The sequence below is a fragment of the Palaemon carinicauda genome, chromosome 12 (assembly GCF_036898095.1).
Source record: "Palaemon carinicauda isolate YSFRI2023 chromosome 12, ASM3689809v2, whole genome shotgun sequence".
NCBI classification, from domain to species: domain Eukaryota; kingdom Metazoa; phylum Arthropoda; class Malacostraca; order Decapoda; family Palaemonidae; genus Palaemon; species Palaemon carinicauda.
The window spans coordinates 65,904,329-65,922,487 of record NC_090736.1 but is presented as its reverse complement, the minus strand read 5'-3'; the positions used below and the strand labels follow the sequence as shown (position 1 = coordinate 65,922,487).

At 50.3% G+C, this 18,159-nt stretch overlaps 1 protein-coding gene across 1 annotated transcript in view; it reads right to left on the bottom strand.

The window, feature by feature from the left end:
* The window catches only part of LOC137651246 (small integral membrane protein 8), a 70,038-nt gene that overhangs the window by 7,596 nt on the left and 44,283 nt on the right, over positions 1-18,159 (bottom strand). The window lies entirely within an intron of this gene.

Genomic DNA, 18,159 nt, shown 5'->3' with positions numbered 1-18,159 from the left:
TCTTGCATTCATCACCTTCTTTAGCAGACAGCCATTTTCCATTCTCTCAACATGGCTAAACCACCTCAACACATTCATATCCACTCTAGCTGCTAACTCATTTCTTACACCCGTTCTCACCCTCACCACTTCGTTCCTAACCCTATCTACTCGAGATATACCAGCCATACTCCTCAGACACTTCATCTCAAACACATTCAATTTCTGTCTCTCCATCACTTTCATTCCCCACAACTCCGATCCATACATCACAGTTGGTACAATCACTTTCTCATATAGAACTCTCTTTACATTCATGCCCAACCCTCTATTTTTTACTACTCCCTTAACTGCCCCCAACACTTTGCAACCTTCATTCACTCTCTGACGTACATCTGCTCCCACTCCACCATTTGCTGCAACAACAGACCCCAAGTACTTAAACTGATCCACCTCCTCAAGTAACTCTCCATTCAACATGAAATTCAACCTTGCACCACCTTCCCTTCTCGTACATCTCATAACCTTACTCTTACCCACATTAACTCTCAACTTCCTTCTCTCACACACCCTTCCAAATTCTGTCACTAGTCGGTCAAGCTTCTCTTCTGTGTCTGCTACCAGTACAGTATCATCCACAAACAACAACTGATTTACCTCCCATTCATGATCATTCTCGCCTACCAGTTTTAATCCTCGTCCAAGCACTCGAGCATTCACCTCTCTCACCACTCCATCAACATACAAGTTAAACAACCACGGCGACATCACACATCCCTGTCTCAGCCCCACTCTCACCGGAAACCAATCGCTCACTTCATTTCCTATTCTAACACATGCTTTACTACCTTTGTAGAAACTTTTAACTGCTTGCAACAACCTTCCACCAACTCCATATAACCTCATCACATTCCACATTGCTTCCCTATCAACTCTATCATATGCTTTCTCCAGATCCATAAACGCAATATACACCTCCTTACCTTTTGCTAAATATTTCTCGCATATCTGCCTAACTGTAAAAATCTGATTCATACAACCCCTACCTCTTCTAAAACCACCCTGTACTTCCAAGATTGCATTCTCTGTTTTATCCTTAATCCTATTAATCAGTACTCTACCATACACTTTTCCAACTACACTCAACAAACTAATACCTCTTGAATTACAACACTCATGCACATCTCCCTTACCCTTATATAGTGGTACAATACATGCACATACCCAATCTACTGGTACCATTGACAACACAAAACACACATTAAACAATCTCACCAACCATTCAAGTACAGTCACACCCCCTTCCTTCAACATCTCAGCTTTCACACCATCCATACCAGATGCTTTTCCTACTCTCGTTTCATCTAGTGCTCTCCTCACTTCCTCTATTGTAATCTCTCTCTCATTCTCATCTCCCATCACTGGCACCTCAACACCTGGAACAGCAATTATATCTGCCTCCCTATCATCCTCAACATTCAGCAAACTTTCAAAATATTCCGCCCACCTTTTCCTTGCCTCCTCTCCTTTTAACAACCTTCCATTTCCATCTTTCATTGTCTCTTCAATTCTTGCGCCGGCCTTCCTTACTCTCTTCACTTCTTTCCAAAACTTCTTCTTATTCTCTTCATATGACTGACCCAGTCCCTGACCCCACCTCAGGTCAGCCGCCCTCTTTGCCTCACGTACCTTGCGCTTTACTTCCACCTTTTGCTTTCTATATTTTTCATACTTCTCTATACTATTACTCTGCAGCCATTCTTCAAAAGCCCTCTTTTTCTCTTCCACTCTTACCTTCACTCCTTCATTCCACCATTCACTGCCCTTCCTCATGCTGCCTCCAACAACCTTCTTGCCACATACATCACTTGCAATCCCAACAAAATTTTCTTTTGCTAACTTCCACTCCTCCTCTAAATTACCAGTTTCTCTTACTCTCACCTCGTCATATGCCATTTTCAACCTTTCCTGATATTTACTTTTTACCCCCGGTTTTATTAGCTCTTCAACCCTCACTAGCTCCCTTTTACATCCACCTACTCTATTCCCCCACTCTTTTGCTACAACTAATTTTTTCCTTCTACCAAAAAATTATCAGACATTCTTTTAGTTATCAACACATAATCCATTAATGCCCTTTCTACTACACTTCCATTTGCCACTCTTACCCATGTATACTTATTTTTATCTTTCTTTTTAAAAAAGCTAGCACTTATTACCATCTCTTGTTCAACACACATATCTACCAGTCTCTCACCACTCTCATTTTCACCTGGTACGCCATACTTCCCAATGACACCTTCTACCTCTCCAGCGCCCACTCTAGCATTTAAGTTACCCATAACAACTACATAATTCCTTCTACCCAGTCCTTCTACACACCTAGTTAATTCATTCCAGAACTCATTCCGCTCTTCTTCACTTTTCTCACTACCTGGCCCATACGCACTGACAAATGCCCAACATTCCCTACCCAACCTAACCCTTACCCACATTAACCTAGATGATATCTCCTTCCATTCCACTATTTTACCTGTCATCCATTCACTCAGCAATAAAGCCACACCCTCTCTCGCTCTTCCCCTTTCAATCCCAGACACTCTACCAGACATTTCACCAAACATCACTTCACCCTTTCCTTTCATCTTTGTCTCACACAAGGCCAATACATCCATCCTTCTACTTCTAAACATACTTCCAATCTCACATCTTTTACTCTCTATCGTACTACATCCATGCACATTCAAACACCCCAAAACTAGAGTGCGGGGAGCAGTCACTCTCCCCCCAGCTCCATCTCTTTGTTGCTGTCTCACAGGATTTTCTATACAGGAGAGGGGGTTCCCAGCCCCCTCGTCCCGTCCCTTTTAGTCGCCTCTTACGACACGCAGGGATAACGTTGGCGCTATTCTAATTGTTTTAGAACTTTAAAAATTTTCTCCTCTCCTTTAAAAAAAATTATTAATTTAAATACTTGTTTCTTGCCCTATTCTAAATATATTATTCTAAACTAATTATTTTACAGAAGATTTGCAGATTACATAAGTACACCAGGGGAAACTTTTGATTTATTCACAATTCTTACATAACACAGGATTCCCACAATAAGTACTAGAACTACTCGGGATTAAAATGGAAAAAATAAGTGATTTACATACACATTTAACAAAACTATCTGCAAGATACATAGACGAATTAATTCTTTATTGTTTAGAAACTTCGGAACCTCAACGAACCACCAGACTACCGTCACGAGGTGATGTTCACGCAAAGCTGACAAGTAATGAACGGCTGGCGAGTCGCACGTAACTGGCGGATGACGAACAGCTAATGTAAGTGATGAGAGCCAGAAGGCTCAGCGTGAAGGTCCTTGACAGGACTGAACATACGCCGCCTTACCGCAGGGGAGGAGAACATCCAGGGTGGGTGGCGAGGAGTTAAAAACTGCTAAACCTTTGACGAAACTCGGAGGGAAACATCTAAGAGGCTCCTCCAGAGGGGGAACCTAATCTTATACCATATTCATAGGTGACACATATTGGTCTCTAGAAGGTCTTAGGAACATAGGATCTTTGGGGGTTCTCACTCACGAGCAAGAGAGATGTCTACCCGAAGGCGAGACTCGCCTCATACATTGCTCCACCCCCGATGGAAAAGTCAGCTAAGCCAGGGAGGGAGTGCCGTCTTTGGCGTCAGCAGGAGACAGCAAAGTAGAGACATCGGCAGCAACTCTAAGGTCGTCAGGAGCATCGCTCAAAAGAGAAGGATCCACCTTCGAGGAAGCCTCCTTCGACAGGGGACCAGCCAAGCCCAGCGATGCCCAAGACAGAAGCAAATGAGAAAAAAAACAGGCACTCCCCGGGGAAGGGACAGAACTGTTTCTCCAGGGGAAACAGTACTATCTCTCGATCACCAAGGTTAACCTGGGGTTAATCGGTCAACGCTACTACTCGGCCATTCCCCAAGGGAGACCAATCGAGGAGGAGCCTCGAGAAGAGATTGGTGGGTCAAAGAAGAAGTCCGAGAGTTCTTCAACTTCGAGAAGACCCTGAAGGCGAAGAATCTTTCAGACTTCTTTTTGTAGGCATCCCCCCACTGGTGGACATGCAGGGGGACTGCCACTCCTAGCGTTTGCGGCCTCGGCCGCTCCCTCTAGGATTCTTCCCTCCCCTGGAGAACTTCTTTCCTTTCTTGTCCTTGACAGGAAAGGGCTTAGACACCGTCGTCTTCGCTGCCGCTGCCGGTTTCGTGGTCTTGGTAGGGTGTGGCTGCTGGGGTGCTGGAGGCAACTTTGTAAGCATCCCCCCACTGGTGGACATGGAGGGGGACTGCCACTCCTAGAGTTTACGGCCTCGGCCACTCCCTCTAGGATTCTTCCCTCCCCTGGAGGACTTCTTGCCTTTCTTGTCCTTGACAGGAAAGGGCTTAGACACCGTCGTCTTCGCTGCCGATACCAGTTTCGTGGTCTTGGTAGGGCGTGGCTGCTGGGGTGCTGGAGGTTTATAGGGCTTACATGTCAGAGCCCTATGTAGGAGAGTCTTGGTTGCACTTCCTCCACCTCTCAGCGGCCTGCTCCACGTCCCTATGCTCAAACAAGTTCATCCCCATCATGGAAGAATGTCTTAGCCTGCTGATCTCAGTGTTGGGGACCTTTTGATGGAACCTCTCAGACACCGCATCACGAAGTTTCAAGATGGTGTTAGCCCACAAGTTTGAGACTTGGTGGGCCAGAAACTCGATCGTGCGAGTGCCTGAGAGTAAAAAGGTCTCCATAGCCTTCCTGGTACATTCTTTGGATAAATCCTCCGAACGTATTAGGATACTTAAGGTCCCTAGCCAGATGTCCAGCCACGAAGTGGCCTGCATGGCACACTTCGCCACCTTCTCCTGGCTAAGGATCTCAGTCGCCGAGAATGAGACCTGCCGGGTGGAGAGTCTCTCAAGAGTGACTCCCTTGGTAAGCTCTTCCAATGAATGGTGAAGGGAAAGAGCCGAACAATCTCCTCTACGATGTCGAAGTACCTCCTCTGTTATACACGAGGAGGTGGGAGGAGCTTGTTGCCGGCGCTGGAACGGCTGGAGGAGGCTAGCTCAGAGAGTTGGACTTCGATCTTGTCCCTGGCACTCTTGACCCCTTGAGACCAGGGCAAAGCCGCACTGGCCTTAGAGGGTTTAGAGTCCCGAAGACTCGGTCCAAGACCGTGTCTTTGCCCTCACGTGGAGGAATCTCTGGGTTTGCAAACCCATTGAGTCTCCTCATAAGGGTCAGAACCTGCCAGGACGCATGTTTCTGACTCCTGCAGCTCTCCTCCTGAAGGACTAGCAGCGAAGTCTCCTGTCCCCAAAGGCTCTTCTTGGGAGGAGTCGCGGACGTTCTCTGAATGACTGGCTGGCTCCGGTCTAAGTCTTGATGAAGACTTTGGAACCGTCTTGGAGTCCTTCGACTCCCTCCTGGGAGGGATGCAAGACTCCAACAACGACGGGGGCATGCTCTTCTCCACTCCTACCCGAGAAGACTTATCAGCGCGAGGTGGGGTTTCCCTCATTGGTGCGATGGGGGAATGCCTCATCTCACGTGACTCCCCTGAGGACGGAAAGTCTTCGTCTGAAGGGGAGGGAGAAAAAGTCTGGGGTGGAGAGGAGGCCTGCCTCAAAGACTTACGAGGAGTCAGCTTTGCCCTCGGAGAAGTTACCCCGTTAGAAACTCCTCTTTTCCTCTTCAGGGGAGTAGAAGCTGCCAAGGATTTGTGGCCCAGGGCAGAGAGAAGAGGCTTGAACGCCTGCACGACCGCTCTGACCAGTGTCCCAAACCAAGGCTGCTGGCTGACGGCTGCGCTGTCAGATACTCCCTCTGAGGGAAAGGAATCGACCGATCCCTGGGAGGAGTTACCAAAGGGGGTTCGCCTGAAAAGAAGATGATGGAGAAGAAATGTCCCTGGACTTTTCTGGAACCTTCCCCGCTGCCAGCGAGCGCGCTGTTCTACACTTGTGGGGGGGGGAATGTGGCGATGGCGACCTTGCCGCGCGTGGGATGGTATTGGCGATCGCTCCCGCTCGATGGAGAATACCCAGATTCACGCGAGGGCAATGGCGAGGGTGCGCGTGGGCGATGGCGAGGGTGCGCGCGGGCGATGGCGAGGGTGCGCGCGGGCGATGGCGAGGGTGCGCGCGGGCGATGGCGAGGGTGCGCGCGGGCGATGGCGAGGGTGCGCGCGGGCGATGGCGAGGGTGCGCGCGGGCGATGGCGAGGGTGCGCGAGGGCGATGGCGAGGGTGCGAGGGCGATGGCGAGGGTGTGCGCGGGCGCGAGGGCGATGGCGAGGGTGCGCGCGGGCAAGCAATGGCACGTAGGAGCGCGCAGGATGAAGAGCCCGTGCGGTCGATAATACCGTTGGGCACGCGCGCGCATGTGTGCGCACATCATGCTGGGGAGATGGGCGCGGGCGCGCATCCTCGTGGGCACGAGGGGTGACTGCGCGCGAATGCGTGCTGGCAAGAGATGGGGCGCAGGTGAAGAACGACGGCGCGTTGGCGAGCACTGACGAGCAGGGGAAGTATTCAACTTCCCTACTGCGCCCAGATCGGAAGATCGTGGGCGCGCAGGAGAACGATGGCGCGCATGGCGTGCAGAAGGTTGAAGGCGCGCTGTGGCGCGCTGGCGATCAGGGGAGCGCTGGTGCGCAGGTGAGCGTTGACGCGCAGGTGAGCACTGGCGCGCTTTAGCAGGAATGTCAGCCAACGGTGAGTGCTGGCGTGCAGGAGAGCGCTGACACGCTTTGTCAGAATCGTTAGCAGCAGAAGAGCGCTGGCGTACAGGTGAGCGCTAGCGCGCAGGTGAGCGCTGACGCGCAAGGGACATATGTGCCAATTTGCGCATACGCCCTTGATGCCCCGAAATGGACCGTTGCCTGTCTTACAAAAACAGTGTTGGTTTGTATTCGTTACAGAACAAAATCGGTTGTATTTCATAGGAAAATCATTTCAATATTTCAGCAGATAAATATGACAAATTCGGAGATAATTTGTATATTTCCTAACCACACAAACCTTAGCTATTTCCATAGGGGTTTACTTTCGGCGTAGCTGAAATGACGAGCCATTAGATTTTAACGAGGGTTAAGCTACCCCCGCGCTAGTTAGCACAGGGGGGAGGGGTAGCTAGCTACCGCTTCCCCCCCACACACCGGTGAGCTGCTTCACTTCACTTAGAGGTAGGACTTGTCTTGGGGGGCAGGGCTGGCAGGCAAATATGTGCAAATAGCTAAGGTTTGTATGGTTAGGAAAAATACAAATTATCTCCGAATTTGTCATTTGTTCCGTAACAGAAATACAAACCATGCTATTTACATAGGGTGACTTACCCTTAGGCAGGGTGGAAAGTCCCCAGCCTTACAGGCTTTGGCTTACCCGGGGACTCAGAATCCGAGTGAGCAGCACTCGAGAAAAAGAGTCCCTGCACCTCGCAAGTTTCTTGCTACGCAAGAAACGTGCGGCCTACATAAGTTGTGTGTGGAGAAATGAAGTGTGACTCGCCCTAAGAAGTTGACCTGAAGATCTTTATATGGAATTCTAGGCTAGGACGTCCCAATACCACCTCGTCAGGGTATGGGGGACGCGACAGTATTATTCTTAATACTAGGAACACAAGGAAGCATGGTTTACCTGCAGAGGTTTGAGGTCAGCTATGCAGACACCCAGGATGCTGCATTCCCCAAGAGAGGGGAGGATGAAGAAAGAAGTAAGGGCCAGACATACTCTTTCATTCATGCAGACTAAAACCAGGTAACAGTGCCCTCAACCTTCTGCTACTTGTCCATTAAGGAGCCTGAGGTTAGACCAGCTGTTGTGCAGCCACCACAGGGCCGATAGAAAAAGTATAGAGGCTCATGTGGGTCACGTCCTGCAGGTAGTGGGCTGTGAAGGTCATTTGACGCTTCCAGACCCCAGCTTGTAGCACCTGCATCACAGAGAAGTTCTCTTTAAGACCAGGGACGTGGCGATGCCCCTGACATCATGTGCCCTAGGGCGACGTGACGGAATCACAAACAGAGCTTGCACTTGGGGACGGACTGCAGCTGTTCTCTTCAGATAACGTCTCAGACTTCTTACTGGGCATAGTAGCAGATGATCTGGGTCATCTGTTACGGAACGGAGACTCGTAATCATGAAGGAGTCGAACCGTGGGTCCGGCACTCCAGGGTTCTTAGTCTTGGTAACAAACTCAGGGACGAACCTGAACGTTACCTCCCCCATCCCCTTGAATGGGCGATGTCGTATGAGAGACCATGAAGTTCACTGACCCGCTTGGCCGGAGCCAGAGCGAGCAGGAATACCGTCTTCCAAGTCAGGTGTTGGTCAGAGGCCCGGCATAATGGTTCGAACGGGGGTCTCTTCAGAGCCCTGAGGACCCGAACCACGTTTCATGAAGGAGGTCTCACTTCCGACTGAGGGCAGGTAAGCTCGTAGCTTCGTATGAGTAAGGAAAGTTCCAGCGAGGAGGAAATGTCTATTCCTTTCAGCCTGAAGGCTCGACTTAAGGCTGAGCGATAGCCTTTCACCGCCGAGACCGAAAGGCGCATTTCCTCCCACAAATACACGAGAAACTCCGCTACTGCTGGAATAGTGGCATCGAGGGGAGAGATACCCCTCCCACGACACCAACAACAGAAGACTCTCCACTTCGCCTGGTAGACCCCTGCGGATGACTTTCGCAGGTGTCGAGACATCCTTTCCGCAACTTGTTGCGAAAAGCCTCTCTCAGTGAGGAGACGCTGGATAGTCTCCAGGCGTGAAGCCGAAGCGATGCTACGGCTTTGTGGAAGATGTTGCAATGTGGTTGTCTGAGTAGCTCGTGTCGTGGGGGAAGCTCTCTCGGGAGTTCCTTCAGGAGCTGCAGAAGATCCGGGAACCATTCTGCATGATGCCATAGCGGAACTATGAAGGTCCTCGACAGGTTGACCGATAGTCTGGTCTTGTTGAGCACCTTTCTCATCAGACAGAACGGTGGGAAGGCGTAGACGTCGATGTAGTCCCACCGTTGTTGGAAGGCATCTTGCCAGAGTGCCTTGGGGTCCGGGACTAGGGAGCAGTACAGCGGCAGCTTGAAATTCAAGGCTGTCGCGAACAGGTCCACAGTCGGGGAACCCCACAAAGTCAGGACTTTGTTGGCTACTTGAGGATCCAAAGACCACTCGGTGCTCACTATCTGCGAAGCTCTGCTCAGACTGTCGGCGAGCATATTCCTTTTGCCAGGAATGAAGCGAGCTGATAGACGTATCGAGTGGACTTCGGTCCATCTCAGTATCTCTACTGCAAGATGGGATAGCTGTCGTGAAAAGGTACCTCCTTGCTTGTTGATAAAAGCCACTACTGTGGTGTTGTCGTTCATCACCACCACGGAGTGGCCCCCCAGGGTCTGTTGGAACTGTTAAAGGGCCAAAAATTGGCCTTCTTCTCTAGCAGATTGATGTGGAGGTACTTTTCTGATTCTGACCATAGGCCTGAGGCCCTCTGGTTCAGAACGTGGGCCCCTCACCCTTCTTTTGATGCATCCGAAAACAGCATCAAATCAGGGGGAAGGACGAGAAGATCCACTCCCTTTCGAAGGTTGTCGTCGGTCAGCCACCACCGCAGGTCCGTCCATTCCGCAGGTCCCATCGAGACCTTTTGGCTGATGTTTTTGACAGTAAACAGAGTAATGAAAAACTTGAACTTCCTCATTCCTGTTTTCCTGAGGCTAAACTAACTAGTTTAGCTTTTCGATCTCGTGAGATTAAAGCTCTGTTGATGGACCTTGATGCTTATGGAGGTGTAGACCCAAATGGTATTTTTCCTTTGTTTTTTATAAAGACAGCAGATTTCTTAGCTCCAAAGTTATCTGTTATTTTGCGCAAGTTAGCAAGAAGAGGAGCTTTTAGCACTAGTTGGAGAATTGGTAATGTTACTCCTCTATGTAAATGTGTTTGTGGTAGCTCAAGTCCCACTGATTACCGCCCAATTTCCATAACTCCCATATTATCTAAAGTTTTTGAACGTCTTCTGGCAAAACGTCTTAATAGGTTTGCTGAAGGTAATCATCTACTCCCTAGTTTGCAATTTGGTTTTCGTAAAGGCCTTGGAGCATGTGATGCCCTTCTTACAATCTCCAATGCTGTACAGAAATCCCTTGATTGTGGTCGGGAAGTTCGTATGATTGGCCTTGATTTTAGTGCTGCCTTTGACCGTGTTAATCATGAGGCCCTTGTTTTCAAACTGAAACAGTTGGGAGTGGGTGGGTCGTTTCTTAGCATTATTATTGATTTTTTAAGTAATAGATCTCAAAGAGTTGTTGTTGATGGGCACCATAGTGATTATAGGAATGTGATATCCGGTGTTCCACAGGGTAGTGTTCTTGGCCCATTACTTTTCATACTATATACACATGACATGTGGTTTGGCCTAGAAAACAAGCTTGTTGCATATGCAGATGATGCTACTCTCTTTGCATCAATTCCATCCCCTGAATGTAGATCTAGGGTTGGTGAATCCCTTAATAGAGATTTAGCTAGAATTAGTGCATGGTGCAAATTATGGGGTATGAAGTTGAATCCTAACAAAACTCAAAGTATGATTGTAAGTAGGTCAAGGACGGTGGTTCCTCAACATCCGGATCTCAGTATTGATAATGTTTCTTTAAATATGTATGACTCTTTCAAAATTTTAGGTGTGATTCTCGACAGTAAATTTACTTTTGAGAAACATATAAGGTCTGTGTCTTCTTCAATTTCACAAAAAATAGGCTTATTGAGAAAGTCTTTCAAGATTTTCGGTGATCAATCTATTCTGAAGAAGTGTTTTAATTCTTTCATTCTACCTTGTTTTGAGTATTGTTCTCCTGTTTGGTCTTCAGCTGCTGATTCTCATCTTAATTTGTTGGACAGAAACTTACGGTCTATTAAATTTCTTATTCCTGATCTAGATATTAATCTCTGGCACCGTCGTTCAATTAGTTCATTATGTATGTTGCATAAGATTTTTCACAACTCTGACCATCCTTTACATTCAGATCTCCCTGGACAATTCTATCCTGTTCGTAATACTAGGCAGGCAGTTAATTCTAATAGCCAGGCCTTCTCCATCACGAGGCTCAATACTACGCAGTACTCTAGAAGTTTTATTCCAGCTGTGACCAAGTTGTGGAATGATCTTCCTAATCGGGTGGTTGAATCAGTAGAACTTCAAAAGTTCAAAGTTGGAGCAAATGCTTTTTTGTTGACCAGGCAGACATAGTCTTTTTATAGTTTATTTATGACATATTTGTTTTTGATGTTGTTGATAGTTTATTATATGACATGTCTGTTTTGATGTTGTTTCTTATTTTAGAATGATTTATTGTTAATTTGTTCTCTTCATTTATTTATTTCCTTATTTCCTTTCCTCACTGAGCTATTTTTCCCTGTTGGAGCCCCTGGGCTTATAGCATCTTGCTTTTCCAACTAGGGTTGTAGCTTGGATAGTTATAATAATAATAATAATAATAATCTGGGGTTGGTGAATCCCTTAATAGAGATTTAGCTAAAATTAGTGCATGGTGCAAATTATGGGGTATGAAGTTGAATCCTAACAAAACTCAAAGTATGATTGTAAGTAGGTCAAGGACGGTGGCTCTTCAACATCCGGATCTCAGTATTGATAATGTTTCTTTAAATTTGTATGACTCTTTCAAAATTTTAGGCGTGATTCTTGACAGCAAATTTACTTTTGAGAAACATATAAGGTCTGTGTCTTCTTCAATTGCACAAAAAATTGGCTTATTGAGAAAGTCTTTTAAGATATACTGTGATCAATCTTTTCTGAAGAAGTGTTTTAATTCTTTTATTCTACCTTGTTTTGAGTATTGTTCTCCTGTCTGGTCTTCAGCTGCTGATTCTCATCTTAATTTGTTGGACAGAAACTTACGGTCTATTAAATTTCTTATTCCTGATCTAGATATTAATCTCTGGCACCGTCGATCAATTAGTTCATTATGCATGTTGCATAAGATTTTTCATAACTCTGACCATCCTTTACATTCAGATCTCCCTGGACAATTCTATCCTGTTCGTAATACTAGGCAGGCAGTTAATTCTAATAGCCAGGCCTTCTCCATCATAAGACTCAATACTACGCAGTACTCTAGAAGTTTTATTCCAGCTGTTACCAAGTTGTGGAATGATCTTCCTAATCGGGTTGTTGAATCAGTAGAACTTCAAAAGTTCAAAGTTGGAGCAAATGCTCTTTTGTTGACCAGACGGACATGAGTCTTTTTATAGTTTATATATGACATTTTTGTTGTTGACGTTGTTAATAGTTTATATATGATATATCTCTTTTGACATTACTTTTTTTAGAATGATTTATTGTTAATTTGTTCTCTTCAGTTATTTATTTCCTTATTTCCTTTCCTCACTGGGCTATTTTTCCCTATTGGAGCCCCTGGGCTTATAGCATCTTGCTTTTCCAATTAGGGTTGTAGCTTGGATAGTAATAATAATAAAAATAATCGATGCCTTGATCCCACCGAGACTTGAGCCGCCACTGCAGAGATCTCATCCTGAGGCGACCGTTGGGAACTAGACGGGCCAAGGAGGCTAGGTGACCTAAGAGACGTAACCAAGATTGGGCTGGAAGGTCTTCTCGACTGAGGAAAGGCTCTGCAACCCTCCTCAGCCTTGCTATCCTATCATCTGATGGAAAGGCTTTGTGGAGATTGGTGTCTAATATCATGCCTAGATATACCAGTCGTTGTGTTGGGAGCAGAGAGAACTTCTCGAGATTTACCATGATCCCCAGATCTTGGCAAATTGCCAGAAGCCTGTCTCGGTGTCGAAGAAGGGTCGACTCCGAGTCTTCCAGGATCAGCCAGTCGTCCAGATAACAGAGGAGACAGATGCCGTTCCTGTGCGCCCACGAAGATATCTGTGTGAACACTCTGGTGAACACCTGAGGTGCTGTGGAGAGACCGAAACACAGCACCTTGAACTGGTAGATCTTGTTGTCTAGGGTGAATCTTAGGTACTTCCTGGAAGACGGATGGATTGGGATCTGGAAGTACGCGTCCTTCAGATCCAGTGTGCACATGAAGTCTTGTGGTCTCACTGCAAGTCTGACCGTGTCTGCTGTCTCCATGCTAAACGAAGTTTGCTTGACAAACTTGTTCAGGGCTGAGAGGTCGATGACGGGTCTCCAGCTTCCAGACGCCTTCTTTACAAGAAAGAGTCGACTGAAGAAGCCTGGGGAGCCGTCCACGACCTCCTGGAGAGCATCCTTCTTGAGCATGGTCTCGACTTCTGCCCGAAGGGCTAGCCCCTTTGCCGATCCCATGGCATAAGAGCTCAACGACACTGGATTCGCTGTCAGGGGAGGTTGAGATGTTATGAACGGGACGCGATATCCTTGTCCGATCACAGAGACCGTCCAGGAATCGGCCCCGTGTTGCTGCCACCTGTGCACGCAACTTTGCAGGCATCCCCCTACAGGTGGACACGCACGGGGATTGCCAATCCTAGCGTTTGCGGCCTCGGCCGCTCCTTCTAGGATTTCTGCCTCCCCTGGAGGACTTTCCGCCCTTCTTGTCTTTGACAGGAAAGGGCTGCTGTTTAGACACCTTGGTCTTAGCTGCCGGAGCCTGCTTCGGTGTCCTGCGAGGCTGCTGTTGCTGTTGAGGAGCTGGAGGTTTGTAGGGCCGAGATGTAAGGGCCTTCTGGAGGAGCGAATCATGACTCGTCTTCCTCCACCTCTCAGCTGTCCATTCTATATCCTTGGGCTCAAACAGGTTTCCTCCAAGGATGGAGGAATGTCTGAGCTCTCAGTCACCGCATCACGTCGCTTTAGAATCGAGTTAGCCCACAGGTTACCGACCTGGTGAGCCAAAAACTCGATGGAGCTCGTGCCCGAGAGGAGGAAGGTCTCCAGGGCCTTCCTATTACTCTCCTTGGACAAGTCCTCAGAGCGCAATAGGATGCCCAGAGACCCTAGCCAGACATCCAGCCACGAAGTGGCCTGCATGGCACACTTAGCGACTTTCTCTTGGCTTAGGATCTCCGACGCCGAGAATGTCACCTGCCGGGCATTGAGTTTCTCTAGAGAGAGACCCCTAGTGAGCTCTTCCACAGAGTGGTGGAGGGGAAGAGCTAAACAAGACTCCTCCATGATCTCGAAGTACCTCCTCTGCTGAACGCAAGGAGGTGGGAGGAGCTTGTTCCCGGCAGAAGAACGGCTGGAGGAAGCGAGCTCGGAAAGCTGGCCCTCGACCTTGTCCCTGACACTCTTCACCCACTGGGACCATGGCAGGGCTGCACTGGCCTTGGGGGGCTTCTGAATACCATAAACTTGGTCCAGGACCGTATCCTTGCCTTCGCGAGGGGCGGTCTCGGGGTCCTTAAAACTATTGAGTTGCCTTATTAGATTAAGGACCTGCCAGAAGGCATGCTCTGACTCGCGCTGCTCTCCTCCTTGTGGACTGGCAGCTAAGTCTCCTGTCCCCATTGGCTCTTCTTGGGGGGACACGCGGACATTCTCCTGGGGAATGGTTGGCTCAGGACGAATCCTCGAAGATGACTTGGGGATCGTCTTTGAGTCCTTGGGCTCCCTCCTGGGAGGGATACAGGACTCTAGCAGAGAGGTCTGGAAGGTCCCTCCTACATGAGACATTTCTCTTCCTTGAGGTGGGGTTCCTCCCATTGGTGCCGTGGGAGAGTGCCTCACCTCGCTGGATTCTCCTGAGGACAGGAAAGGTTCGCCCGCAGGAGAAGGAGAAAACGCCTGCAAAGGGGAAGGGGCCTTCCCAACGGACCTCTTGGGAGCCAGCTTAACCCTGGGAGAAGTTACCTTGAAATCCACTCCTCTCCTTCTCTTCAGTGGGGGCGAGGGAGCCTTTGGTTTTAGTCCCAGATCAGCGAGGGCTGGCTTCATAGCCTGCACGACCGCTTTCATCAGGGAACCAAACCAAGGCTGGCGGCTGACTGATGCAGTGTCAGCGATTTCCGCTGGAGGGAAGGGGATCGGCTGATCCTTGGGAGTGGATACTACTGGGCCTGTCTGAAATGAAGAAAGGGAAGAAGAATGTTGCCTGGACCTCTCCGATGAATCTTCCTGCTCCTGGACGAGTGCTCGGCGCTTACGAGATGGCGATCGCGAGGACGATCTGGAAGCACGCGGCCCCGGCAACTCGCAAGGTTGGGCGCGCTGCGAAACCCATCGCGTTGGGGGTCGCGCTGGCGCTCGCGTGATGGCAAAACCGCTGGGTCGCGTGCGGGCGACCGTTGGCGCGCAGAGATCAGGGTGTGGGCGCGTGGGCGAGTTGGCGCGTGGGCGAGTTGGCGCGTGGGCAAGTTGGCGCGTGAGCGCGCGGGCAAGTACGCGCTGGCGGGGGGGCGCGCAGGCGAAGGTGTGCGTGGATGCACAGGTGAAGGCGTGCGTGAGTGCCCGGACGATCGGTGGCAATTAGGAGAGTGATGGCGCGTAGGCGATCGGTGGAGCATAGGCGAGCGATGGCGCGTTGGCGAGCGATGGCGCATTGGCGAGCGATGGCGCGTTGGCGAACGATGGCGCATTGGCGAACGATGACACGTCAGGTGAGTAGGCGACCGACTGCGCACAGGCGAGTTAGCGCGTGGGAGAGTCGGTGACCTGTGGCGATCTGACGCGTGGGCGCGTTGGCGAGTTGGCGAGTTGGCGAGCGTTCGCGTATAGGGCGAAGGATCGCGCGGGTGTGTAGGAGAACGCTGGCGCGTAGGAGATCGCTGACGCGTAGGATGGCGCGCAGTAGCGAGGAGAGAAGTTGCAAACTGGGGCGCAGGGCCAGGGGGCGCTGATGTGCTCGAGGACGAACGCTCGTGGGCGGGCTCAGGAGTCGACTCGTGGGCGTGCGGGCGCATGCACTTTAGAAGTGCGGACAGGAGAAAACGAACAGTGGTGCGCCGCCGGCGGTCGACGCGCAGGGGAACGCTGGCGAGGCAAAGGATCAATGTCCTTGCCTGCGCCCAGATCCGAAGGTCGTGGGTGCGTGGGCGAACGTTGGCGCGCATCAGGAACTGGGCGCGCAGTATTGTGCTGCGCAGTCAGGAGATTGTGCTGCACAGCAGGAGGTTGCGGCGCTCAGGAGAGCAGGTTGACGTGCAGAGCGCGCAGCAGGGAGCGCAGAAGAGCGCTTGCACGCAGGCGAGCGCTGGCAAGCACGTGAGAGGCTGGCGAGCAGGAGAGCGCTGGAGATCAGGAGAGCGCTGACGAGCAGGAGAGCGCTGGAGATCAGGAGAGCGCTGACAAGCAGGAGAGCGCTGGCGATCAGGAGAGCGCTGGCGATCAGGAGAGCGCTGGCGATCAGGAGAGCGCTGGCGATCAGGAGAGCGCTGGCGATCAGGAGAGCGCTGCCGAGAAGAGTCTGTTGACTCATCCGCAGGAGAGTGCTTGAGCGCAGGAGAGCGCTGGCGAGCAGGAGAGTGCTGGCGAGCAGGAGAACGCTGGCGAGCAGGAGAGTGCTGGCTAGCAGGAGAGTGCTGGCAATCAGGAGAGCACTGGCGATCAGGAGAGCGCTGGCTAGAAGAGTCAGGTGATTCTTCAGCAGGAGAGTGCTTGCGCGCAGGAGCACGCTTGCGCGCAGGAGAGCGCTGGCGAGCAAGAGAGCGCTGGCGAGCAAGAGAGCGCTGGCGAGCAAGAGAGCGCTGGCGAGCAGGAGGGCACTAGTGATCAGAAGAGCGGTGGCGCATGCGCGCTACTGAAGGGCGCACAGGTGAAACCTGGCGCGGAAGGGACTTACCCACATTGTGGGATAAGCCCTTCTGCTTGAATTGACAAGGAAGATCTGGCAGGCGCAGGAGATCGCGAACGATCTGCGGAGAGGTCCAGTGATGTCACTGCCACGGTCTGCTCCCAACGAGAAGAATCCTTTGCAGGGGACGACGAAGATGAAGACCTGAAGAGAAGGCGCCTCTTAACTCCCTTGTAAGGAGAAGGCAGGCCTCGGCGGCGAAGAGGAGGGCGAGCCTTATGGCGAAGACGACCTCGAGGCAGGGTATCACCGTCGTCGGTCCTCCGAAGAGGAGTCTCTGTTAGTGCACTCCCCCGAGGGGGAGGAACACCGGCAGGAGAGACCGTTGGACCCAGCTTCCCCCTCGAAGAATGTTCGGAGGGGGATCCTGAGCCTTCAGCAACATCCGCAACAGTAGCAGCCGGGGTTTGACCCGACCCATCGGACGCCTCTGCCACAACAACGTCGACAATAGCCAGAGGGTCTACCTCTGGTATTACCAGCGACTGTTGGACAGCTGCCCCCAACTGGATCAGATCAAACAGGGCTTCCTTGGAGGGCGAGCCCTTAAGCCCCAAGGAAGCCCAAAGCTGGAAAAGATTATTGTTAGATACAGTTTGGTCATAATCAACAAAATCAATAATGTCCTCCCCCGGAGGAGGAGGGGGAGCTGCCTCGCTATGGGAGGCAACACCCTCTCCCGAACCCCGAGATTGGGAAACAAAAGAAGGACCTACGCTACCACTCGGCGGCCTCTCGCGAGAGACCGAACGAGTGGGAGCTTCGGAGGAGGTTCGGGCAACGGAAGAAGAGTCCTTGGAGCCTTCCTTCCCCAAGGCAGTCCCTGAGGGAGAACGGTCTCGCTTAGAACTCTTCTTACGCTGCCGGGCAAACCTCTCCCACTGGGAGGTAGGCCACTCCCTACATTCCATACAAACATTATCACTTTCACACCATTGACCTCAACACTGCGGGCAAAGGATGTGAGGGTCTGTATTGATCGCCGACATGAATGTTCCACAGGGGCGGTCGGGGAGTCCAGGGCACTTCCGCATAATGAGAAAAAAAGGTAGAGGCCAACTTCCAACACACAACTGTAAGAAAAAGAAAAACAGATTAAGGTTGTCAAAAATGCGAGGACGAGACAGACACGTCTGTACATCGTCCGAGCCAAAAGTGAAGTGAAGTAGCTCACCGGTGTGGGGGGGGGGAGGGGTAGCTAGCTACCCCTCCCCTACCCCCGTGCTAACTAGCGCGGGGGTAGTTTAACCTTGTTAAAATCTAATGGCTCGTCATTTCAGCTACGCCGAAAGTAAACCCCTATGTAAATAGCGTGGTTTGTATTTCGGTTACGGAACAATTACAAATATTAAACACAATCACATCCAAATTCCTGTAAGACAACACTATACAATA